At 42.0% G+C, this 25,456-nt stretch overlaps 1 protein-coding gene across 4 annotated transcripts in view; it reads left to right on the top strand.

Annotated features, from left to right (window-relative positions):
* The first annotated feature begins 9,529 nt into the window (after window positions 1-9,529).
* The window catches only part of ELMOD1 (ELMO domain containing 1), a 41,134-nt gene continuing 25,207 nt past the window's right edge, over window positions 9,530-25,456 (top strand). Inside the window, exons 1-2 of one of the 4 annotated variants that reach the window (XM_062615363.1) lie at window positions 9,530-9,985; window positions 13,651-13,737. The gene's annotated coding sequence lies outside the window, so the exon portion shown is untranslated. Of the gene's footprint in view, window positions 9,986-13,650; window positions 13,779-25,456 lie in introns of all 4 variants that reach the window. The other 3 variants (XM_062615362.1, XM_062615361.1, XM_062615364.1) reach the window with 3 other exon arrangements.

The following is a 25,456-nucleotide window of genomic DNA, read 5'->3' as shown; positions in this document are numbered from 1 at the left end:
CTCACCTGGAGTATTGTGTGCAGTTCTGGTGTCCTCAACATAAAAAGGACATGGAACTGTTGGAACAAGTCCAGAGGAGGGCCACGAGGATGATCAGGGGACTGGAGCACCTCCTGTATGAAGACGGGCTGAGGAAGTTGGGGCTGTTCAGCCTGGAGAAGAGAAGGCTGCGTGGAGACCTCCTAGCAACCTTCCAGTATCTGAAGGGGGCCTATAGGGATGCTGGGGAGGGACTCTTCATTAGGGACTGTAGTGATAGGACAAGGGGTAATGGGTTAAAACTTAAACAGGGGAAGTTTAGATTGGATATGAGGAAGAAGTTCTTTACTGTAAGGGTGGTGAGGCACTGGAATGGGTTGCCCAAGGAAGCTGTGAATGCTCCATCCCTGCCAGTGTTCAAGACCAGATTGGATGAAGCCTTGTCCTAGATGGTTTAGTGTGAGGTGTCCTTGCCCATGACAGGGGGGTTGGAACTAGATGATCTTAAGGTCCTTTCCAACCCTAACTATTCTATGATTCTATGAAATTAAGGTTTTATAGTTTTCCTCTGGAAAATATGTTTATATCAGAAAATTTTTGCTCTGTTTCTATTGTTTCAGGAGTTTTTTTCAAATAGATAACCAGAAAATGTCATCTAAAGCAGAGTCTCATGCTCCCATTTACTCAAGGGTGAGAAATAAAATATTGCTGATTGCTGACTTTTCCCAGGAGCAAATTACAATACCCACTATCCTGATAGCTATTTTATTCCCAGGGAGAGTCAAGGTATTTATCAGTCCCTGGGAATCAACTTCATGTTTTCTTCAACAAACTAGAGGTTACTGGTCCATACATGGAAAAACAATCTTACTCCCATTTATACCAAAGCAAGCCAAGCCATGCTTTAGCCTACTGCAATCACACTGGATTTCCATCACTTTCAAACCCAGTTAAAAGAAAATCACAAGAAGATAGTAGGATTTTCTGTATCAAATCTCTTGATTTAAGAAACTGCAGTTTAAGAATCATGACAAATAGGGTATGTTTCAGGATAGCAATTTGTTACAGAAATAAGAAGAAACCTCTTAGCTGATGAGACACAAGATGGACTGCTTTAGGATAGCATACATGTAATAGTTAAGGACCTTTTCAAATATCTGTTGACCTAAATTCAAAATGTGCTGCTGCTGTTGCTTGTGATAGTAAAATTCTCCCGAACAAACCTCTGCAATGCCAAAGGCTTATATTCTTCAGAAGGATAGCAGAACTGGCTCTGTGCTACATGTGACTTTGATTCTGCATTTGTGCTGTTCAATGTTAGATTTCATATTTCTTTCTAAAAAAAAAAGAAAAACAGCCAAAAAGCAACTTTAAGATTTTTTTAGCCATTGCTTAAGAGAAAAAAAAAAAAAAAAGATGTGAGAAATCTAGACCCTGGTAAAATCAATGGGATTTTCAAATACTAACAAACAAAAATCTTATTCTCAAGAGTCTTATAGCATCAAGTAGTATCAGTATGTTTTCTGATTTCTAAACTTTAGGCTCTGTTCATACTGCCGTGCTTCTTTCTTTTCATGAACATAAGACTTCAGAATACATTCCCCCCCCCTTTCATTTAATAAAAGCAGAAGTTTTCCTGAAATCTCTAGACTCAGGGTACTGGAACTTTAAGGAATACATGAAATAGCATAGATATCATGATAAAATTCTAAGATCTGGCAACACTGTTTCTGTGGCACAAATGCAGAATTATTGCCAGGTTCCTGTCCATCATTACAAGGTAAGACTCTTTTGTGAAACAAGTTTCTTTAGCATGACACAACTTTCTGAAAGGAAAAAGGGCAGATTTCAGTTCTGGGTTTGGAACAGCTACAGGTCTTGTTATCCAGTCAGTGAATGTTTAGTATCAGGCAGAGCTTAGTTAAATTGAGCACTCCTGCTATGACATGAGATTTTATTAATGAAAACACAAACCTGTGTTATCAAAGGCAGGGAGGAACAGCTTTAATGTCTGTCGTCAGACACACTGCAAGGGTGTGCAGTGCTGGGTCACCATATTGGCCTAGAACTAGGAGCACAATTCTGTAGGCTTCAATAAACACAAAATCTTTGATCCCTTCCTGGAGATTCCTTAGAATATTCCTGTAAACTCTCAGGCACAAGACAGAAATTACTGTAATTATGATGCAAGTCTGAAGACCTTTCATTACTTAGACCTTTTAGTACCACCAACTCTTGTGAGGTTCCTGCAACACATGCACATAGATGTCAACAGAGAATTTCCTCATTTGATGAAGGAAGAATCTAAGAGGTGTAAATTCCCAGGGCACAATTACTGGAAAGTGTAATATCCATGAAGATCAACTAAAAGCTCCCCAGGCAGCTCCTGTCAGCTTTTTCTGCTCACATATATCTCAGTGAATGGTCCCCAGCCTTCAAAGTCCCACATGCACCAATACTAAGCAAATCATACATTGCAGAAAATTATTTTGCCCTCAGTTTTAATTTTATAAATTTTCTCTGGCCATAAGCAATGTTGAAGACTTGGGCCTTTAAATCTTTCCAAAGCTATGCACGCTTTGAAGAGCAGATGGTAATTCTGTCCTGAACAGGAACTTCTGCTTTCACTACCCAGTTGACTCTTTCTCTGCAATTCAGGCAAAGTCTAGGGAAATCTTCTTGTGCCAGTCAAGTACACTTCTCAGGGTGTCAGAAAAGTAATACCAAGTACTGAAAGAACTGTACAAAATATTGATTTCCCTCCCAAAGAGTGAACCCATCAACACAAGGTTTAGTTTAGCCTTGAAGGCAATCTTGTTAGAAAGATTCAAAGAAAATATTTCTGTTTTCCCTGCACAAAAGCTGAAAATTATCATATTCTCTTCAAAGCCTGCACATACTTTACATTCTCTTCTTGCTCTTTATGCCTGTTTTCCACACCAAGATAGGAATTTTATTTTTCTTTTCGTTACTGATTGAACTATATTACACTTTTCTGGCCTTACAGCCAAAATCTTCCACTAACCTGGCAAAACTTTAGTTCTGTCACAGACAGTTAGGATTTGGTAGGCATTCAGAAAGCAATGCAACCCTACCCAAGGATTCTCCCTGGTCTCAACACTAGGCAGGCAGTCTGCTTTCCTGCATATCCTCGGAAACCATCATTTCTCACAGTTATAACTTCAGGTATAAGTGTGTCATAAGGACAATCATGGAATATCAGGCAGTGAATTTGTCTGCTCTATCAATCAATACGTTTTTAAGGATAAAGTGCTTGCAGTTCAGACACAATCTGCAAAGTTAATTTTTAAGAGCATGGTATTGTTTACAGAAAACTTTTGTTACATTTCCATCATGAGATCCTCAATTCCTCCAGTAAGACTGAAGAGAATATTATAAAGTACTCCTTAGACTGGGACCTTACCCTTTCCCTCCCTTTCAGGCATTATCTCAGGAGGCCTCATTACCTGTTGCCCACGCAATAGATTCACCTTCTTTGGAGGAAGAGCTGTGAAACCATAAGTTAAAATTTTCTACAAAAAACCACGATCATTTACCTGGGTCACCCCACTTGCTCTCTTGAGACCCAGTTTTCATTGACTTCCCTGGCTCTGCGTGCACACTCAACACATCTGAAAAATAGGAGTTGCACATTTTTCAACTGAATAGGCAAAAAATGTAAAGCATCAAAACTTAGTGGATTTTTTTTGTAAGCACTTCTCCGTAACTCAGTTTGCCAATCTGTATGACATTTACATAAATATTTATCCATCTCACAAGGGTTGTGAATCTTTATGCATCGTTTGTGTAACAGTTTGTAATCTTTCAATGAAACGTAGCATATGCATTCAGAGTATGGATCTGATTAATGGCAGAGGATAAATGAAAATAAAAATGGATTAAAAACTTAACAACATTGCTTTCCCCCCCGCCCCCTTGTTCAAAACTGGTTTGGAAAAAAAAAAACAAAACTCTATTACAAATGCAAATCTTCTCTTTTCACATGGGCATAATATGGTTGGTACACATCTTAGTGAAGAAGATTAGGACACAGTCTGATGTTAATCAGCATATTCATATTCTTCATTTTTATTAAGATAAAAAAGGCAGTGTTAGGATATAGTACTTGAAATTCATGTCTACATCACTTTATTTTACTCTTTCTATATAGAAATACCAAACAGAAGGATTTAAAGAAAACCATTATAACATTAAATACTCTTAATTCATACATAGACAAAGTCCTTTCTGGCAAAATTATTTGCTTCAAGAGATGGGTAAGCTAAATGAGCATACTGGCTGCTTCACTTAGCTGTCAACTCTCTAAAGGCTATATGAGTAAGCCTGACACACTTCATCTCTCATGTTCTCATCATCTAAATACTTTTGTTATTGTCTCCCTTGCTAAACTTTACAGCATCTTCAGTCAAAGGAATATAAGTGAAACAAAATGTGGCATTGTAAATTAACAAAATAACTAGGAGAAAGGTTTAAGAAATTACCATAAAGCTTGTGTGTAGACTGCTTTAGTTGCTATAATATCAGTGCAGGAGAGCATGTAATACGCTATCTTAGGACAATTCTGTATTTAATACTTGTCCTAATCTAGGAACAAAGAATTACCAGTGGTTTGATATTTTGAAGTAGAGTGTGGACACAGATTTGAAGCATCACAATGATTATGAAACCATTTCAAATATCACAATGATTGTGAAATCATTGTGGTACTTCAGATACTCAGACACAGCAGGCAAACAGTATCAATTTTGGGGGACAAGTTTGCTTAAACAAACAAAATTACAGAGTTAGAGATTGGAAATATATTTTGTCACCCTATCCTTCTCTTTATCACAGCAAGATGGTTCTTAATGACACACTTCTACAGCATTCTGAAGCTCAACTGTAGAAATGCATTTTATGAGGGGATATCTGCAGGAAAGTCCCTATTCACCTCTCAATTGCACAGGACTCACTTGAACATGTGTGGAGACTAAAGAGAGGAATCCATGACTGAATCACATCATTCAGGATCATTCTCACTATGGATAGATATGATTATATAGGATAAAAACATATGGCTCCTACATACGTTGTGCTATATCAAACAGAGATGCTAATTCATGCTAGCACTTGAGTATCCTCAGACGAAAGGCTTCAAAAGTGTGATAGTTCTTACATATAAGCAAATCAGATGTTTAGTACCCCGTGTCTAGATTCTGATGGATCCCCCAGACAGCCTGTTTCCAAATCTTCTAACTCTTTTAATTATTTATTAGAAGTAAACTATAAAGCTCCAGGCAGATATATGTAAGTTTCTGGCCATGCCGATGTAGGAGTAAGAACTGTGTTGGGTTCTGCTGGACCTGCTGGACAAGTCCAGCAGCTGGAAATTTATTTACTTTAGACACCTTTCACTAGAAAGCTTGCTATAGTTAGTATACCTCTCATGATTCCTGCTCCCACTGGCAGCCTCCAAGACTCCAGATTCCTCCCCTGGCAATGAAGGGTTGGGTTTTTTTCCAGCAACTAACTTACACCACAAATGCATAGAATCACAGAATTGTTTGGGTTGTAAGGGACCTTAAAATCATGTAGTTTCAAATCCCCTGCCATGGGCAGGGACACCTTCCACTAGAGTAGGTTTCTCAAAGCCACATGCAACCTGGCCTGGAACACTGCCAGGTATAGGGCAGCCACAGTTCCTCTGGGCACCTGTGCCAAGGCCTCACAGGGAAGAACTTCTTCCTTATATCTCATCTAAATCTTCCTTCTTTCATTTTAAAGCCATCCCCTCTTGTCCTGTCACCACATGCCCTTGTAAAACGTCCATCTCCTGATTCCTTGTAGACCATTTTTAGGTATTGGAAAACTATTATAGGATCTCCCCTGAGACTTCTCCAGGGTTCCAACTCTCTCAGCTTGTTCTCATATAGAAGGTACTCCATACGTGCAGAACAGTCGCAAGCTTTGCTCAGATAAATGTTGTCTTCCCATCTGCAACTTTACATGAGCATCCCATTCACCTGGTTGATATAACACATTCCAGAAAACATAGCTGGAGGTTTGCTTGATGACATTCTACACCTAAGGTAATCTGAGCTTTATCCTTCTGTGAACAAAAGCTGTAGTTACCATCACACTCACTAATTGCAGCGTTGTTTTGGTCATCTGCTTGCTACTGGCTTTGGAAAGTCTCCATTTCACCACATACATTTCACCACATGACCAGTGTCTTACAGAGGTCTAACACCAAGATCCTATACAGTTTCATATAAACATATGGGTTTCCGAATGACAAGAGGTGAGATGCTTTTTCCTATGGAGTTAGGGCAAATAGCTATTTAAACCGAAATCAGACTTCATGTGCTCCAATAGATAACTAAGAGAAAGGCATAGCCTCTTTAATGCAAAGCTTTTCCCCACAAGCAAAAACATTCGATCAGCTCAAAGTAATAAAGAAACACAGCAGCTGGTCTAGCAGTACTTAATCCACTATTGTTCCTTTGATATCACAAGTATCGTTATACTTAGCAGTATGATGCCATTACAGCAATTTTCTTTAAAATGCACAGCACTGTCACCAGTTGCCTAATGTATTATGGTCTCCTAAATCACACTCGGGCTAACAGAGCTGGAAGATCAAACATTAAGAAATAAAACATAAAAATTTTTAGCTCATCCACAGGTATCAGGAAAATTGCTAGCAGACTAAAGGCAAGGGAGTGGTTTATCACACCCTGCTAACACCCAGGTGACAAAAAGGTGCCCTGATGCCCAAGGAGAGTGAGGAAAGTTGAAAGTAGAAGGTTTTCTTCTATGTTGAGCATAGTTGATCTCATCTTGAGTAAAACCTAAACAGGTTGGTAATCTGGATGTACAAGAGATTTTGCAGAACAAAAGTAAGGAAGTTCTTTATGCTTATTGCAAATTTTAAGACTATTTTGGCAGTACTAGGATTGTTAAGTGAAATATATTCTTTCTCTTGTCTGTTTTAAGTAAAAAAAAATACAAGTATATCTGAAGTGCTTCTGCCACCATCTGTATTGTCATAAGAAAAATGCTATTTGTTAAAACAAAGAAATAACATACTATAAAACCTTTAACTAAAGTGTAAGCCCTTATGGTGTATTTAATAATGCTTGGATGGCATGTCTTCTCAGAGATGTGCTGAATGGTGTCAAAACACATCAGGTTCTTCCCAAGGGAAAGAATGCACATGTACTTTTTATCAGTCTTGCCTCTATCAGTAAATTGTGCAACAAGAGCTTCTATCCAAAATAACAAGGGACTTGAACTGTTGGGTTTTAACCAATATCTGAGCTAGGTATGTTGGCTGCTATCTGGGATTTTTTGCTGCTTCTGTCACCTTCTCTGCAGTGCTAGATTAATCATGCAGGTGACCTTGCTGTTTTTTATTAGGCATAGCAGGATGTATGAGCTATTGCTGGAAAAGTGTGACATTGCTCAACTAGTGGGGTCCTGTATCTATTTCTTCTAATGCTTTTTTTACTGCCACTTCTAAGTACAGGCTATATATCTGCTGTCATGCACAGTTTCTTCTGCTGACTATAAATTAAAAATAATTATGCTGTTAGAAGGAAAGTACAGCATAGTAAAGTGTTCTGTAACTGCTTATAATCAAAAGAGCTGGGGGCTTTTTCATCCATGCCTCTGTTAGCTTTCAAATGCTGGTTTGCCTCAACTTTCCATGAGAACTATGATGCTGAGCATAAGAGGCATAGTAATCCGGGTAACTGCCATCACAGACATTGAGTGAATGCGTACATCAAACTGCAATTTGATAATAAGAATACTGTAAAAATCCAGTCAAGTCTGAAATGGCACTGCATGACTCCAGGATAGCTATGTACAACTGCATGATTCTGGAGAATGGGCAGGAGGTCATTTGGAAACTCCAGACTCCTTGATCTGATCCCCTAAATTTGCCATACCTAGAGTCAGTGAGCCTTTCTAATTTACAGTTTAAATTCCTCCATGTCTGTGGGCAAGAGAAATTATTTATTAGGAAAAAATCTTTACTGTGAGGGTAGTGAGGCTGTGGAACAGGTTTACCAGAGAAGATGTGGATGGCCTCAGTCCTGTAAGTGTTCAAGGCCAGGTTGGATGGAGGTTTGAGCAACCTGGTACAGTAAGAGGCATTCCTGCCCATAGCAGGGAGGTTGGAACTAGATGAACTTTAAAGTCCCAACTCAAACCATTCCACGATTCTATGAGGAGTATGACATCTGGGAAGGTAAGGCTACCTCCATGACATGGATCTGGCTTTTCATGCTGAGGTTGCATCTTGCATCATTAAGAATGTATTGTCTCACAAAACGCTGTTCCCAAATTTATTTTGGGAAGCACAACTGAATTATGCTCCTGAAACACCTGAGAAGTTCCCAAATGCTGGATTTAGGCTGTTCAGAAGTGTAGCAACCTGTGGTGACTGCTCCTTGTGCTAGAGCAGTTCCTGACAGGAACAGGAACTGAAAGCAAGAATCTATGTCTTGGGAGTGGCTATCATTGGGATATAGTAATAGGAAACACTGCTCTAATGCTGGAGACAGGAGGAAGAACTGCTTTTCTAGTTGCATCGGTACATGGAATTAAGCTTGAAAGCTTACTTCAATGTACAAAGCATAACACAAATAAGAGATGGGGTAGCAAAGCAGTGGTCCGATACCCATCATTTGGTGGGTTTCTTTGAGCATTGGACCGTGTTTGCTGATAGATGGTGTGGCCATGCTGGAGGCTGCTGAGACTTGTCCACCCATCCATGCCTGCTATTCAACCAGCTCCGCAGGTGACAGCATCTGCCAGCTAGGTGCATCAGGCATGCTGCTGTCAGGAAGTGGAAGAAGGACTACATAGCTCTAGCTGGGAGGAGGATTAAGTACCAGTCTGCTTTCCCTTGAGTAAGACATGGACAGTCTAGTCATTAAATGTTTAACTTTGTGACCCTGGTGTTTTCGCTGTACTTCTTTAATGTGACCGCTGATTATAGGATCAGAATAACTGAAAAAGGAGATTCAGAAGAAATGAAACCATGTCCCTTTAACAAGCACGCAGAAAACTATTTTTAGGTTAGGCAGAGAAAACACTTTGAAATCGAGGTTAATTAGCATTTTCAAAGGACATCTGAAAACCCAAGACTATTGGGCAAAGCGGGGCTGCCAGTGTGGCCTGACAGCCTGCTTACAGCTTCAAAGGCACCTCTGGACAGATGGTACTGATGAACAGCAACACAGACTGTTTGCCTACTGGTGGAAGTTACAGCACCGAACAACTTTAAATTATTCTGTGTATGCTTCAGACAACATTGGTTATTATCTTGGAGAGCAGCACCATATAGATAAATTGGCATTGCCTGTGATCCTGATTAGCAGATTTTAAACTCTGAAGATCAAAAGCCTTTGGCGTATACTGCTGGGAAAGAAAGGATGCAGATCTCTTTGACAGGAGGGTGGGATGGGACAAGAAGGCAGGATGCTGACTCCCTGCCTGGACATCACCCTGGCTAGCCGGGACCTTAACCCCTAAGAGACGTTCCCTGCTCTCCCGCAGGACCTGAACTGTGGCTGGACTGCCCTCCAGCGCACAGGTATCGCCTTTCCCCTGCAGGCGTGGGGAGGACCTGAGGGAAGGCCTCGGAAGTCCGGCTTCATTTGGGGCAGGGGAAGGTCAGAAAGGTGCATCCTGCGCAGGGGACCCTCACGGAGACAAGGAGCCAACGCGCCCGCGGGAGCCGGCCGCGTCCCCTTCCCCTCCCCTCCCCGCGGGGCGGGTTTGGGCCCCGCTGCAGCCTCCCCCCGCGCTCGCCGGTAGGCGGCTCCGCCACCGCCTTCCTCCTCCTCTCCTCCTCCTCACCTTCGCCGGGCGCTGGGTGACCCAGATCGCGGCGGCAGCGCCGCACCCGCCCGGCTAGAAGGGGTGGCCCGGGACGGCGGCGGGGCTGCGCTGTGCCGTACCGCACCGCACCGCGAGGATGTAACGGCGGGGAGCGGTGAGTGCGCGGCGGCGGCAGCGTTGGGCCCTGCCCGCGGCCCCGCAGGTCGCCGAGCGACGGAAGGCGGCTGCGGGCACCGCGGCGCAGCCCCTCCGCCCCTCCTCCCGGCGGTGGGAGCGAAGTTTTGCCCCTCTGAACGCGGGGCTGTGCCTGGTTGGACCTTGCGGCATGAGCAGACTGGGGGGCGCTGGGTGGTTTGTGCCGTTAGGGAGTTTGCTGGTTTGTGGGCTTAACGCCCCATCCTCTGTAACCGGGCAGGGCCGGCTAGCGGGCGCTGGGCTCTGCGGCTCCGCAGCGGGCTCTACGCCCTGCGCCGGCAGCCCGCTCTACCCCGGGGGCCGCCGGCTCTGCTGGTCTCTCCCCGCCGCCTCTGGGAGCTGTCCTGAGGGCTGAGCACCTCGGTTACACCGGCGTGTGGGCATGATAGCGATGTTTTGAGTTTGGGTTTGGTTGTTTTTTTTTTCCATGGCAGTCTCCTCTTCTCTGCCTCCCCTTCATCCCCCTGCACGGTCATTGTGTGTTGAAGTTGCACTTGCTCCTGAGTTAACTCTGGGATTGATGTCTGTGGTCTTTATATTTCTCTTTGTCCTCACCGTTTCTGCTTTTCTTACCATTTCTATGAAGATGGCTAAAAAGAGAGTAACTAAATTGTTGGAGGCGGGGGGGAGAGGGGAGAGGAGGAGACTGGACGGATTGGCGATGGGGATGACAACACCTTTGTCCCAATTCAGTCAACAGTCAAATCACAACAAGCTGGTTTTTTTGTTTTTTTTTTTTTTTTGTGACAAAGGCGTTTGAAACAAAGGAGCCATTTTAGAAACTGAAAAATATTAATTTTTAGCTTGCATGCTTTAGTAAATTCAGGCTTTTACTCTTCTCTGTTGTGCGTGTCGACACCCTCCACTCCCCCCATCCTAATGAATCCTAAAATGAAGTAAATAGAAGAAATGGCATCTCATAAATCCTGCATCATTCGCATGCACTACAGCAAATGTATTGGTTGCCTTCAGTTTCAAATGTTTCATTGTGCATTTTAAAAGAACCTTATTTTGTACTGGTAGATATGTGAATAGTTGAAGCAGTTGAATGTGCTTGCATAAGAAAGAACATCTCATCTCCCTAAGATGAGAATAACAAAAGACCTGTCATGTGAAGTAATTTGGTAGGTGTTGCATACTGATGTTTATTTAGCAAAGTGCAGGTCAGAGCAGACTTGCTGATAGGAGAGCCTGCTTTTCTCTGACTATCTTAGAAGATATGGACTGCTGCATTTCCAAACCAAACAGGTGGAGTTACATCTAGAAATATCTTTTGACTTGTTTAATTCTGATATCATTTTATGCAGTATTTCCACTGAAACAAAGCAAAGCCACACTGCTGTAGCAATTGACTTATCACCAAGCTGAGTAGATGCTCAGAGGCAGGAAGCCTATGATTTTCAGGAGTGAAATCATGTGACAGCATCAGATGCTGAATGTATCAATCAAAGAAACTCGGCAGAAAATACTTCCAGGAAAGGACTAAGCAATAGAAAATTATCTAACAGAATGTGTCTGTTCACTGTTCCTGCTGCTTCACTGAACATGTTCTGTTAGTGTAAAAACCTACTGGGGATAAGCATGTAAACAAGGTGTCTACAAATCTTGCCTGCTCAGCTCTTGAGACAGGGCTTTATTAGCCATGGGACAGCATCACATTAGCTGCTCTGACGCTTGTGGATCCAAGAATTTCCTCTGATCAAACAGATCTGTCGTTCTTGCTGAGGAATTGCAGCCCCTTGAGCTAAGCTATACTTAAGCAGGGAAACTTCAGGACTATGTTGTATTAGGGGGTTATTTTGTCATCTGTCATCTCCCCTGCACCAACAGAGTTTTGATGCTGCTTGCAGTGATGGAAGCAGAGAAAACACTGTTGTATAAACGCTAGTTTGTCAAGACTGCTGCTAGTATTTAAGTGTTCCTGTATTTTAAAGCTGTCTGGAGAGCTTGTACTTACAGCTAAGCTGTGATCAGCTGTAACCAATGTTAACAAAAATTCTGGTTAGCTATACAGACAGGGCACAAGTGCTATTCAGAGCCAGGCAAGCTTTCTTTTTCCCAAGGGGTCATTTGAAGTGTTAGCAGAAAATTGCAATAAGAACAAGCCTGGGCTGCCTGGAGATCAAATCTTGTTGGATTAAATGCCCTCTGGCTCATGAGACTCTATTTTTTAATTTATTTTTTTATGAACATCTGCTCAGCCTTCTTGGTTGAAAAGCTTGTTTTATTTGACATTCTTCTGAACTCTTTTGCTTGGTGATGTAGTCCAAATGTTAGCCTCCTTGAATGAAAGCTTTGGGAAGGAAGCAAAAAGAGTAAACCCCAGGGTAGGGTTTGCTGGAATATAAGGAAGGAAGCCGAGTGGTGAGATTCCAGTCAGGAAGCAAGGATAAAGTAAGACAAAATAAAATGAAAAAATGAGACTGATATAGAGGGACATGGAGAATGATTGTGGTAGTGCAGGGCAGAGGTTCAGGCTTAGCATCCTCAGCATCAACATAACATAATCTAAACTCAGCCAGTAACTGAGCTTGCCTGCTGAGCTGTGCTGCACCACAGGACTTGCCAAGCCTGAGTCTGGGGTGGAAACGCTGCTTGTGCTTGTTCATACCAGGTGGTGGAGAGGGTAATCTGACAGCAGAGGCTGCAGAGCAGCTTCTCAAGTCTCTTTTCAGTAGTACGTGGCACTGCTGAGCACTCCTTTTCAGAGCAGAGCAAGCATATTAGTGGTGAGCTGACTTGTCTGACTGCCTTGAAACAAATTATGGGTATGTTCACACTTGCAATTTGGCTAGTGTCCAGTCTGAGTATCAGCCACATGTTCTGGAGACCTTCTCCAGTGCCTTGTGCTGGTTCAGGTCTCAGAGCAGCATCGCTGCAAGACACCTGAACTCTCCCAATGAAACTAAGCTAGGAGTCCTGCTGTGGGAGCACTCCCAGTCAATTACTGAGTCTTGCATGAAAGAGACTGATTTCTTAAAAGTACCTCTCAGCTGTAATCGAGTGAGCAGTTCTCATCCACTTAAGCATGAAACCAATGAAGAGTCCCACATCAAGTTTGTTATCTTCAAACACTTCTGGCAGTTCATTCTGGAGTGCTACATCCCACTCCCCTGAAAAATCATAGAATAGTTAGGGTTGGAAAGGACCTTAAGATCATCTAGTCCCAACCCCCCTGCCATGGGGAGGAATACCTCACACTAAACCATGTCACCCAAGACTGTCCTGCCTGGCCTTGAACACTGCCAACGATGGAGCATTTACAACTTCTTTGAGCAACCCATTCCAGTGCCTCACCACCCTTACAGTAAAGAGCTTCTTCCTTATATCCAACCTAAATTTCCCCTGTTTAACCCATTATCCCTTGTCCTATCACTACAGTCCCTAATGATGAGTCCCTCTCCAGCATCCTTGTAGGCCCTCTTCCAATACTGGAAGGCTGCTATGAGGTCTCCACACAGCCTTCTCTTCTTCAGGCTGAACAGCCCCAGCTTTCTCAATCTATCTGTTACAGCTGAGAGATCCTTCAAGAAGATATTTTCTAGCACTTATAGGAGGATTAGTACCTGAGTGGAACCAAGTGGTTGGGCATGGCGTTTTTAACATGTCCTAATCTGTTTGCAGATCCTCAGGCTGAGCACTCCATTTTGGTTCAGCCAGCTACAGTCACAGATGGACAAGGGAGCCTGGAGAATAGGAGAAATACAGGAGGTGCAACGACTGGATTTGAAAACATTCAGCAGACTGAGCAGGTGAAATTACAACTTGTTAGAGCAGATTTAGGAGGTACAGGATACTGTAGTCTTCATGACTGTCAATAGGAAACCGTGTGTACTTGTGAGCTCCCCTCTCCGGTGCTACTGTACCTAGAATTACTTCACAGCATTTTTAGTCTTAGTACAGATGTCTACACTAAGTTTTAGCTGAGGCAGACTGTGTTTTTGAAGCAAATGTCAGAGTTGTCCCTGCCTTTTTGTTCTTCACCTCACTTTGCCTTGGAGCACCTGAGAATAAATGGGAGGAACTGTTCTGGGGGCACATTAACTGCAACCTGATATTGCTAATGCTGCAGTTACTGCAGCATCTATATTGGGTATTTTGTTTAAAAACAAACAGACTTTCTTTTCCACTATCTATGTGGTATTTCCCCTCCCCCCCCCTTATATATTTAAAACCAAACATCCCTACCTTTCATTGTCCTCCAAGATACTTTGGGTATTGAGACTTTTCCCATGGTGTGGCAACCATTTGTTACTGCAGTGATAATACTTGCACAATCAGTGGGCATTCAGATGGTAAGATTTGGGCACCTTGGTACAAAGCAGTCCTGTGGTCATTGAAACTGTAGTCTTCTTCCATCGCTCTGGGAGGCAGTTATAAGAGCAAATCTCTTATTCTCTCTCCCACTCTGCTTTCACAAAGCCACATCCATATCAACATTGGCTTGGATGTGTGCCATCAAACAGGTTGTGCCTCTGAAACAGTAAGATCAATGTGGGGTTTGTTAAATTTGGGCTTGCTAGGCCTTCACACTGTCAGTGTTAAGGCAGCCTGTGGAGAACAGATGGATTGAAGGAGGAAAAGAGGAGTTCTGGCTGAACCATTTGAGGAAGGGAGAGGAGTGATGGAGAGGAGTGATGATGCTCCCAGAAGATACTGAAGAAGGGGCATACCCTGGGCACAGATTAAGAAAAGGCCGTGCAGTCTGCTCCAGCCATTTGGTGGGGGACAACATCTCCAAGAATCTAAGATAATCATGTTCTTTGAACATTGTTTGTCCTGACCACCTACAGTACAAATGTTTTGGCTCAGGGCTTGTTTTCATACAGCATCTTTGCTGTCTTTAGGCACCTATGTGCAAACAAGATTGAGGTTTCACTGTGAAAAGGAAAAGTGTTTTGGTGGTTTTTTTTTATACCATAGGCTGTTTTAGCTAGAGTGGCTTTTCTTGCTACCCCCACATCATCCTTATTTATCATGTTGTAGGGATTATTTGAAACTTGGGGACATATTCTTCCAGAGGGGAAGTTGAGTGATGCAGCATGAGCAAGGGAGTCCTCTTGCTTCTGTGCATCTTGAACATCTAGTTAACATCATAAGCAAATCAAACAATTCAGGACTAGATCTAAAGCTTGAAAGATATGCTTATGGTCACCATTCAGTATAAAAACCAACTACAAACAGCAACAGAAAAACCCTACTGAAAACAACAAACCCACTGAATCTGGAGAAAATCTCAGTGTGCACATGGTAACCTGTATGATATGGCACTATCTCAAGGATGAGATCAGGTCATGCTAATGAATTATGGTTGTATCTGCTGCAAGCATTCTGCCAACTTGTCTTATTTAGTTTCTTTTAAAAGTTTTTCTAAATCTTACACTTATAGTCCTATCCTTTATCTCATTAAAAAATGAATGCCCCACTATTCTAAGTAGAAAGAGATGCTGAAGGAAGGAGACTTTCACTGTTGCATTGTGTTAAGAATAAGTGTGTTACAACAATGCTGTCAATCATTCTGTCCTAGTTTATTATTCTTGCTCTGCTTTGCTCTTCTTCCCTCTTGGAAATGGTGTTATAGGAACAGCTTCCCATGGTCTTCATGTCTCTTTCTCTTCTCTTCCCACATTGTCTTCTCCTCTCTCTCCACTTTTCTGCTATCAATTCTTTGCCAGCATCCTTTTCTGTCTGAGACTAGGTAATGAAAAGAAAGCAAATGCCCAGTAGGATTGAGCAAGAAGTGGCAGAGGGGAGGAGAGCACCATGGCACTTCACGTTTCCCTTGCCACTGGCTTTTTACCTATTTGGTCAAAAAAAGCCAGTTTGTGCAATAACCACATAAGGATGGTTCCTGGGCAATGTCTGAAAGCGTGTTTCATAAGTCTTGCTCGCCACCTGGTGTAACTTTATTGACCTTCAAACCATTCTTTTAATCTTTGTTTTTCAGCTTTTCATCATGTTTTCCTTTTGCTTTGTCATGTTAGAGGGGTGTTTGTGTTGCTCCTTGCTAGGAATGTCCCTGGCTTAAACTCCATCCTAGCTTGCTTTCTCCACTATTTATGGAGCAGTGCTCTGTACACAGTGTTGCCTGTAGTTAGCTTAAGCTAATTTAAGCTAAGAACGGTGAAGTGAGTCTTGATACAGTTTTACAGTTGTTCAGAACCCATGTTAATGGAAACTAAAATTTGGTAAGATACTTGTGACTCTTCCAAGTTGAAGACTGAAAGCTGCTGGTACGTAGGCCTGTCTGAGCAACAGATTTGGGAAGATACCCCTAAAGTGATTTTTATTTTTGACTGTGTTACCATTCAAAATTTTACACTGAAGAAAGTCATAAAACTTTTAACCAAAGCATGGAGTTTCCAGTATTTACTGCAGAAACTTAAGAAAACTTTTTGGTTTCCACAGGAAAACAGACTGTTTCTTCCACTTCTTCTCACCCCAGACATTGGTAAAATTCGAGCAATCTACTCTGAGCATGTTGTTCTGGGCAGCAAACGCATAACCAGAACTTCCATCAAGGTCATGTACTTGGAGCTGTCCTGATTTGCTGCCTCTTGGGTTGCAGAACATCTCACTGAGCAGCAAATTGAAGATTAAATACTAGGCCACAAAGCTTGTGAAAAACCTGCCATGGGATTTTTAGTCCTCTTGTCTGCAGATTAAATAAAAAGTTTCATTTATTGTGGTCCCTCTGTAGGTTGCAGGACTGCAGGCAGCAGAGAGCTGGTGCATAACACTTGTTATAGGATGCTCACAGTTTCACAGATGTGATGCTTCATCTAACATCATCCAACATCATCAGAGATCATTATTATTGACTCCTGGCTTAGGGAACAGTGTGTCTGTAAAATTACAGTAGGACATGAAGAAACTCTCATGTACCCTACTCTTGCATGCCTGTCGTGGAGATAAAGTTGATGCTTGCATGCCAAAGTAATCTGGATGCAGTGAGGGGGAAACTGGGCACCACAGCAGTTTTCTGTTAGATGAGTATGAATTGTGTCTGATCTTCACCAAGTTTCTGGGTAAATAAATTGCTTTATGCTTCTCTAGCCTGCAAGCTTTGTCTGGCCTTTCTCCTGACATGTCTACTGTCCTTGTCTTTTTGTTTGACAGTTAACAAAATAAATATGAAAGTCCTTATTTCTACATGCTTTCTGGCTGATGCCTGGTGTGTGGTTGTATTGGTTTGATGGCTGAATTAACTGCATGGTCCAAGCAAACATAACGGCTGTTAGAAAGGTAAAGCAAAGGACAGAGCAAGCATCTCTGGTGTCATTTTTTTGACACTGCAAATCTGCATGTGACCCACTCATAGAATGATGTTCCTTCCCCACAAATTACTACGTGTTAGGAATTGGTAGGGCTCTAAAGCAAATCTAGACTTAGGTTAATTTTGGTGGCGACTACTTCATCTTTGCCTTTTACCTTCTAAACTCCTCTCACCTAGGCAATGAGGTGGAAACTACGAAGAGAATGGAAAAGAGCATGAGTCATTCACTTTTAGAACTAGTCACTTTGGTTTTTCTCCAGGAAGCTTCTGCAGTAATTATTCTGGGAGCTAATCAGGCAGCCTCTTTGGATTTTATGCATCCAGTTTTGTAGGATTTATTCTAAGCTTGAAGGAATGTTGCTACAAGTGTGATGTTTTATTTAGAACAGATTTTCTTGCAGTGCAAGCTATTGTATGGTGTGTCTGAAAACAGAGCAAGTAGGCCAGAAACATTGCATTGAAAACCATGTAGGCACACATGAACCACCCAGATGATGCTGCTGTTCTCCTGGGTGAACTATTCAGTGGTCAAGTGAGAAGTGGCTCTTGAGAAGTGGCTAAAAATTATGCCTCTTTATAGTGCATGCAGGGGTGGGGGGAGAAGTTGCTATGGGTTGAAGGCTCTTTGCAAGCACAAGTCTTTGGTTTTAGCTGATATATCATCTATTTGGGCCTCTTCTGGATAAAATACACTTTCTTCAATAAGCAGAGTAAACTTGTTAAGGATGGAAACATTATAGACTGAGACAACACTTGTATGCTTTAATTCCTTTTGAAGTTAAGCATCTGATTACATTTCTAGAGGCTTACAGTACTTTGGGGTGTGGAAAGCTTCCTCTGCTTTTTAATTTCACATTTAGTATTAGAAATAGAATGTACCCAGTGAAGTCTTCACTGGTAACCTGAATTGACTTCATATAATTTTATTCTCAATATCTTTCAACATTATAATGGAGCAGACCTAATAGAAATTGGTAAAAGTAGATTATTGCCCAGTTCTGAAGTCAAAATATATCTGTATGCATGGACATCTCCTTTATTGCATATCTAGGATTTAGTTTGCTTTAAACAATCAGACACAGAACCATAGCCATTTTCTTTTAAAGGGCAGAGATCAACAAGGAACTGTGGATATGCTTCTACAAATGCTGAGTTTTGGGCTGATGTTATCTTCATCAGTCTTTGGGTTGTCACTGAACAAAAGTCTACTGAGAAATTGCAGTGCATAGTCTTAACTGGATGGTATTAGGAGTAACCTGCCATGTGAGGTTTGACAAGTAAGTTTTCTTGAACCCACATGCAGTCCTGTGTGCCTGTCTATGACCCTCTTGATGCTTCCGTGTTTGTCTTGTATCTGTGAAGTATTTGCCACTTTAAAGAGGCAGTAATGGACTGAAGTGCTAAATTAGGACTGTAGAATTAGGGGCTCCTAGAACACTGTTCTGTGGCTTGGGAGAAGTGGGGATTTATGCTTTCTCACCCTCCAACTCTGCTGTGATTTTAAGCTTTTATTCAGAGCTCTGTCTTTGTGTTACTTAATTGTGCTGTGTATGCTCATGCTCACAGGCTCTTTTACACAGAACTAAAATTCAGAGAGTTTGCTTTCATGCCTAGTCTTTTCATCACTCTCCTAGTGAAATACAGAAACATAAAATGTCAATGTGTGATGGAGATTAGGAAAGGAAAAAATCTTATTACCTGTGACAGCATGACTGAAGTCAAGTCTTGCTTATTAGCTGCATCAATCAAGTGTGACATTTTGTTCCAAGACTTTCTTCTATAGAATGCTTGAAGTTGAATATAGCTTCGTCTTAAGCACATGGAAATGAAAATACCCTTCTGTAGTGAGATGAGGAGCCGAGCTCACACAAAACAGGCATCCGCTGATGATCTTTCCTTGAAGTAGGTCCTGCCAGTGGCTGCAGCTTTTGGTGTTAGGTGAAGCCACTTCTAAGTGCACATAAACCATTTTGAGGCAACCTGTTCCTGATAGCCTTCTGTCAATAGAGTGAGGTGTCTCCCACAATGTTTTCTGAGTTGGAGAGGTCTAAGTACTGTTCTTGCAATAAGATTTGAAGACCTTTAAATTACTATGCTGGGTTCTAAATATATCCTTTAGTGACTTTTATGCCACCTTTGGACTTGAATACAAGTTGGAAGATGCAAGTAGGTATGTGTCTGTTCCATGGAACAGCCTGCTTAGGGCTGTAATCCTTGTAGGACAAGGGGTGACGGGTTCAAACTTAAGCAGGGTAAGTTTAGATATAAGGAGGAAGTTCTTTACTGTAAAAGTGGTGAGGCACTGGAATGGGTTGCCCAAGAAAACTGTAAATGTTCCATCCCTGGCAGTGTTCAAGGCCAGGTTGGGCAGAGCCTTGGGTGACGTGGTTTAGTGGGAGGTGTCCCTGTCCATGGCAGGGAGGTTGGAACTTGATGATCTTAAGGTCCAACCTGAACTATTCTATGACTCTATGATAAACAGTACTTGTTGAGAATACGCCTGACCAAATTGGGGTCCTAGAGCTGTTGGGGAGTTATTTGTATTTGGGGGTTTTGTGTGTTACACTGATACTGGCAGGACTCTTAGAAACTCCTGTTCTTAAATTGTATGGTCAAATTGAGGAGGCTTTCAGGTGGGAGAGGTGGGGAGAGATGAGGTTAAGAGAGTAATCTTAGTCCATCTTCAAGCTAAGCTTTTTTTCATGGCAAACACTGCAAATTATATGGGATTTTAGTGAGATGTTGGTAGCTCTTATACTAGTAAAATAGCAAGGACTATACTGGTAGCTCTTATACTAGTAAAATAGCACCCTGTGTGTTGCATAGAGTACTTGGGTATAACTCAAGGTATCTGAGATCTCATAAGAGTGACTGGGGGGAAGCAGGGAAGCAAAGGTGGGAAGGGACCTCAGAGGGTCTCAAGCCCAACCTCCTGCTCACAGCAGCATCAGCTCTGAGTTCAGGCTTCTTGGGACTTTTCAAGCTGGGGCTTGAAACCTCAAAGCATAGAGACTGCACAGCCTGTCTGGGCAGCCTGTGCCACTGCCTGGCTGTCCTCTTAAGGAAACATTTTCACCTTGTATCCAGGCTGAACCTTTCATATTTAAGTTTATGTTTGCTGGTTTTCACCTTCCTGCACTGCTGTGAAGAGTCCATCTAAGACTTCTTGATGGCCTTCTCAAAGGCACTGGAGGTGCTGTTAGGTCCCCCCAAAGCTGTCTCTGCCCTGGGCTGAACAAGCCTATCTCCCCCAGCCTCTCCCCCACCATCTCAGTAGCCTCTGCTTACCACTGTCCAGTTTATTGGTATCCTTTGGGTATTCCTGGGCCCAAAAGTAGGCTGTGTATAAATGTGATCCAAAGTGCTGAGCAGGGGAAGATAATGCTTTCCTTCAATCTGCTTACTGGCTTTGCTTGTATTTATGCAGCCTAGCATGCTGCTGTCTGTGCATACTGCTGGCCTGTGGCCAGCATGCTATCCACCAGGACCTCAGGGGACACTTCGCAATGTGTATAGCTGTTCTTTCCCTTTCTAATTCTAGTTACTGCAGGTTGGTATTCAGGCTAGAGAAGCATTAACTGTCACATCAACAACAACAAAAAAAAGGAATGTGTAGCAAAGCACTTTTGGTGATGTAAGGCTAAATATTGTTAACCCTCACAAATACATGCACATAGACTTTTGAGGTGAATAAGGGATAGATTACAAGCCAGGATGCTACTAAGAAAGGTTGCAACCTGAAGTCAGCATCAAGGTAGTTTAGAAGAGCCTACTTTGGAACTCTTAACAACAAAACCTAAAAAATAAATGATTTTTTCCCTCCTCTACACTCAAGATGATTGATGTAATTACTGCTTTCTATTTCAAACGTATGTCGTTTTTTTGCGAGGAGGAAAGTTTGGATGAACTGTAATCTAATGATCCACATAAACAAAGTCCTATATTCTGCCTGCTCATCTTAATGGTTGATGGTTTGTCTCTTCAGCAGGGCTATTCTTTCACCATAATTAGAATATAAACCTTCTAAAAATGTTTGCAGTATGCCAGGTGAGTCATTAGTTTGCAAGACAAACATTGGGGGGGGGGGGTGTCAAATACCTTGGTTTTATATTTTACTCTGCAAATATGGTGATTTATATTTGATAATATAATTTTTTCACTCAGCTGTATCTGCAGCTTTCTTGAAGACAATAAAGCAAACCCTCTGCTTCAGTAGAGGTGACTTTTAAGGCCTACTCGACTATTTTCAGCCTTCAGCAACTGTTAACCTTTCAGATTGGTGCATGTTTTGCTATACAACTTAAAAGAGCATAGTCACAAGGATTAAAACAGTTAATGTTTAAGGAAAGCTTAATTTGTATTTTGAAACAGATCTTGCAATGGTTTTGCTGTTCTATGTGACTGTAGTAGTACAGCTGCTCTTTCAAGAAAAGCTGCAGCTAGTTTTAGGAGGGGAAGTTCCTGTCTGGTTTAAGGTAAACTGGATGAAACAATTGGCAGTGAATGGGTACGTGGGTGTGTTGTTGGAGGGAGGAGGAGGTTGACTTGTCTGAGTGGTGTGGTATGGGATAAAATCCTGCAAGCTGAAAAACTTGAGTGTATGGGAGATCCAAGCTGCATTCTTGCTCAATCATTCTCAATGTGAAGCCTTAAAATACGAGTATTTTCATGCCAAAGAGCTAACCTTAAACATTGGGCTGAGAGGTTTTCAGTGGTGGATCTGTGTTCTTCTAGGGGATTAATGAAAGCTGGTGAATGAAGGCAAACCCGTTTGTCTTTAGGCTTATCCCAGCTTCATGGCTTAATCAAAAAAAGGCTGAAAAGTTACCTACAAAAGGAGAACAGGGAGAGTACCTTGCAGGTTCCTCAGTGAGACAATGTGAGTGTGTATAGCTTTAAGCTGGAACACTCTTTTTAGGCTGCAGGAAACCAGCTGCAAGTTCACATGAATGAAAGCATGTAGGAGTGCAGACTCAGCCCCTCAGGGTGGTGGGTGAGTGCTGTGGCCAATGGGCTGCTCCCCACCAGGTACCCACTGGCTCTGGCCGTCCTGCTGCAAGTCTGGCACTTTCTGGCAAAGTGGTATTTCCTAAGTGCAGGGAGTCTTCAGAAACTTGTATTTGAGTCTCCCCAAATCCGAAACTGCTGCCAGATTCTCAACTAGATCGTGTAACTGTTGTACTTTTTCTGTCAGCAAGCCCACAAACATGCAGGACCCTGATTATCTGTCACTTGTAGAAACCATTTTCTCACGTGTCTTCCTTTCCCACAAGTGGACTTGGGAGGCCTTCCTGATCTGCAGACATCAACTTAATGAGGAAACTCTTTCCTTAAGAAAACAGGAGTCTGGAAACCAAGTCCCTCTCTCTGGCCAAAAAGCTTGGGATTTTTTTATTGTGGGTTTTTTTGGTTGGTTGGTTGGTTTGGTTGTTTTTTGTTGGTTGGTTTGGTTTTTGGGTTTGTTTGTTAGTTTGTTTTTTCTGAGCACACTTAATGACAACTGACTGAAAGTTTTTAACAAACTGAAGTGTTGTCCAAAGCTACAGCTGCTCTTGTTCACTGAGATGCTGTAACAGCTTTTCTAAGAGTAAGATAGAGTGGTGCTTTATTTTGTATGGAATTTTCTCTTTTCTTTTTTCTTTTTCTTTTTGTTCTTTTTTGTTGTTTTTTCTCCCCTCAGAAGAAATCTATTATACTTTGAGAGGAAAAAAGGTCAGGAGAAATTGGGTCTTGTGGCTCTACAGGTTTATGAATAGTTGAACTTAGCTGTGAATTGTGGTAACAGTCTTTTTAAAGACTTTTAACACTTTTCATCACAGAGAATCTTTACCAAGCTCCCCCAGACGATCACTTATGGAGATGTATGGAAATGGGGAATGCTGACCTCCAATCCTATTTGCTTGAAGATGACTGTAGATTCTCACCTTCTGATTTGGCTTCCCAGTCTAACTTGGATGTCAATAGCTTACTGCTGTGTGTGTGTGTGAATCCACAGAAGTGGATTCTTGCAAGAATTGCAGAGCATGGCATTCATTTCTATCCCTGTACATAGCAGATGGCAGCATTTACAAAGCCTGTCTGCCAGACATTAAAGCAAAGTTTATTTATTTTATGAACCAAGACAGCAGTGTAGTCTGTGCTTTCATTTGTGCTGGAAGTCTTGCCCCTAGGTCTTGAAACCTTCTTGGTAAAGTCAGGTGGAATTTGATTGCTTTGTGCTTGAGTGGAGGAAACTGCTTTTGAGACCGCAGCCTTTCTATGGATCTCGTTATTGGCTGCGCTTGTGCTGTAGGGCACTAGCTGTTGAAGCCTGCAGGAGGAACTATTCCTCTCTAAGCTGGGCAGCTTTGATGTTGACTTTTGTCTCTTCAGGACTTCTGCTGTAAAGTTTTTATGGTGACTTTCACTCCTGCCCTCTTTTAATTAAAATAAAGACAGCAAGGAGAATTATTCCTGTAATTTCAAGGGTGGGTTTTAAAGAGATCCAAAATTGGCACTTTTAACCATTTGTCATGCTTGTTTTGTCAGTTATGCTTTTTCTTTGCAACCAAAGCCAACAACCTACCTTTGAGTTTAGCTTTCTGGTAAGAAAGCAGGAGTTTATGAACAGCAATGTTGACTTCTTAAAAATACAGTTTTTGAAACAGCCTAACTTTTAATAAGCATTCAAAACAAATTTATAATTGGCTCTAGCTGGTACCTGTTCTTGAAGGGGGAGCATTCAAAGCTCTTACCATGCCACATTTGAATGAGCCAATTCTGGAGTTCAGGCAAGTGGAACTTCGCTTCCCTTTATAGCAGTAGTAAAGAAGCAGCATCACTTTCAGCAAGGACCTTGATCAGCATTGAGAAGGAGCTGACCTGAGGTTGAGGCCAGCACACATTTTTAGAGGGGTTGATTTGACAGCTCCTGGCACTTCTGGTGTGTTCCTTACACTGCTGCCCTTACAGGTCAAATACTGTGGTGAAGCTTTGTTTGAATTGATGTTAAAAAGCTGAGACTCAGCTGCAAGAATCTTTCACAACCTGTATGTTTTAAACAGCAAATTATTAGACTGGAGAAGGGGAGCAAGTTACATCCCCTCCAGTTTTTGCCTATCATCTCCTGTGCTTCCTGTGCTTGCTGTCATCAAAGACCTATCAAAAGCTGTAGCAGGAAGTGCTAGGAGCCTGCCTACTGTGTTAATTAATGAACAAGAGTTTGATGTTAGCATCTCTATGCCCTTGCAAGCAGGTGTAACTGCAGCCAGCAGCAATTACAGCTGTATTCAGGGGACAGCAACATGATTCAGCCAGTCAAAAACAATATGAATGAATGAAGCTTTCACAGTTCAGGGATTATGTATTTTTAGCAAGCTATATGTGATGTAATCCAACAAGATAGCTGCATTTTTCTGAACTTAAATGCTTGTTCTGTTGCTGACAGCAGGCAACAGCATAACATAAAACTTGCAAGTTACAAAAGGGAAAGACTATAAGAAGAAGGTAGGGTAAGATGATTTTTATCCCATCAGTGCTGATAAGTCCCGCAAAAGAAAAATAGATTTGAGGTTCTTACAAACTTGTGACAAAAGAGGCCAGATTTTTATTTATTTTTAAGGCCCTTAAGTACTGTTGAGCATGCTGCATGTACTGCTAATAAAAACTGGTCTCTTAAATGATTTCTTAACTATGCAGCTTTCAGGCTTTTCAGGCCTTCTGTTCACTTTGAAAGTGTGGTCTGTTCTCTTCAAGTCTTGGATTAAGCTGTCCCAGTAGAAGTTGTGTAGCAGTAGCCTATTTTCTGGCAGCAAATAAAGATGTTTTATGGCCTTTTACAGGATATGAAGTACAGCAATCTGAGAAGTCTGCGCCCCTTATTCAAATGCCACTTGGATGTGAATACCCCCTTTTAGAAATCCAAAGTAAAGAGGTGGTGACTGGTGTCTGTAGTACATGAGCAAGGCTATATTTATGATGTTTTTTCCTGAATTATGCCTGTTTCTCCTCCTCTACTGGAACTAAATGTTAATCACAGTGAAAATTAACTGTAGGACCCCAGATTTTGGAACAGATGGACAACCTGATCAACCGTGTCTATTGTGAGACCTCACTTAATAAAGCAGGTCACCAGAAAAATTGATTACCTGACATCTCCTATAGTGAGCTAGATCA

The sequence above is a fragment of the Pezoporus occidentalis genome, unplaced genomic scaffold (assembly GCF_034315485.1).
Source record: "Pezoporus occidentalis ecotype Australia unplaced genomic scaffold, CSIRO_AGI_Poc_V1 ctg18, whole genome shotgun sequence".
In the NCBI taxonomy this organism is placed as follows: domain Eukaryota; kingdom Metazoa; phylum Chordata; class Aves; order Psittaciformes; family Psittacidae; genus Pezoporus; species Pezoporus occidentalis.
The sequence above is the reverse complement of the archived record's forward strand: the minus strand, read 5'-3'. Positions and strand labels throughout refer to the sequence as shown.